This window comes from Seriola lalandi, unplaced genomic scaffold (assembly GCF_002814215.2).
Source record: "Seriola lalandi dorsalis isolate HSWRI2012SDOR001 ecotype SW California unplaced genomic scaffold, Sedor1 jcf7180002053986, whole genome shotgun sequence".
Lineage (NCBI taxonomy): Eukaryota > Metazoa > Chordata > Actinopteri > Carangiformes > Carangidae > Seriola > Seriola lalandi.
The window spans coordinates 1-1,249 of record NW_019524539.1 but is presented as its reverse complement, the minus strand read 5'-3'; positions in this window follow the sequence as shown (position 1 = coordinate 1,249).

Here is a 1,249-nt window from a genome sequence, read left to right as displayed (position 1 = left end):
GTTGAAAAGTAATCAGAGTAATTGGCAGCGTTTTATAGTTTTGCTTGAAAAAATGTTGATTTATTTTTAAATCATTTTCAGATTTAATTCACTGTTGATCAATTTATTAATTAATGGACTAATTGTTAGAGCTTTAGAAAAAGATCAATACAGTGTTACTGCAACAATAAGTGTGTTGCTGTTGTGATGCAACACACACACACACACACACACACACACACACACACAGACAGTGTTTGACCTGATGATGGCGCTGGAGGAAAAGTCACGGCCGTCTGGACTTCATCACTGTGACCATGAAAAGCAGCAAAGTCTCGTTTGAGAAGCTGAAACCAGTTTTTACTTTTTCTGCCTGAAAGTGACTGAATCAATCAATGAAAATCAATCAATCAGAAACTGATCATCAGTCTGTCGATCGGTTAATCGACGCATCGTTTCAGCTCATTTACCTACAAGAGGGAGGAGAGGAGAGGAGAGGTGTGTGTGTGTGTGTGTGTGTGTGTGTGTGTGTGTGTGTGTGTGTGTGTGTGTGTGTGCGCTGCAGCAGCGTCTCAGTGCGGTCGGTTGGAGGACGAATGTTTTTCTGCTGCTCTGTCGGAGAGAGGTTGAGAGACATTAACTGAAAGCCAGAGAGAGAGAGAGAGTGTTTCACTGTGTGTGTGTTGCTGGTATTCACCGCCGGTCAGTCGGACGCCACACAGCTCAGAGAGAGAGAGAGTGTGTGTGTCGGCATCTGTGTGTTCTTCGTTTTTTTTCTTTTTCACCACAGAAGAAGAAAAACTGTTTGTTTTTTCTTCTTCTTCTGCTGCAGTAAGAGAGAGAGTGGGCGAGCGAGGTTCAGCTGCATTACTGCTGCGTCTGTAGACTCACCAACAGGAGCTGGTATGTGTGTGTGTGTGTGTGTGTGTGTGTGTGTTGATTTGGACACTGACAGCTAGAGATAGATACATTCCTGTGCTGATTGATTATTGGTCATCGTTGAGATTAACGGTGGAGTCGATGGAGCGTCGCAGTGATGATGTCAGACGTGTTTGATGTTGTCGGACAAACCGCAGTCAGCTGATGTTTGATGTTGTGAGAATCAGCTGTTTTCAGATTCTATATTTAGTTTTCTGTTCCTTCTTGAGACGTCGACGCTCCGTCGCTTTAAATCCTCAACTTAGAAAAACTGAAAGAAAATTTAACAGTACTGTGACGAGCGAAAGTTTGGACACCCCCCGGGTCAGGACTTGGTGACACCCCCCCCCCC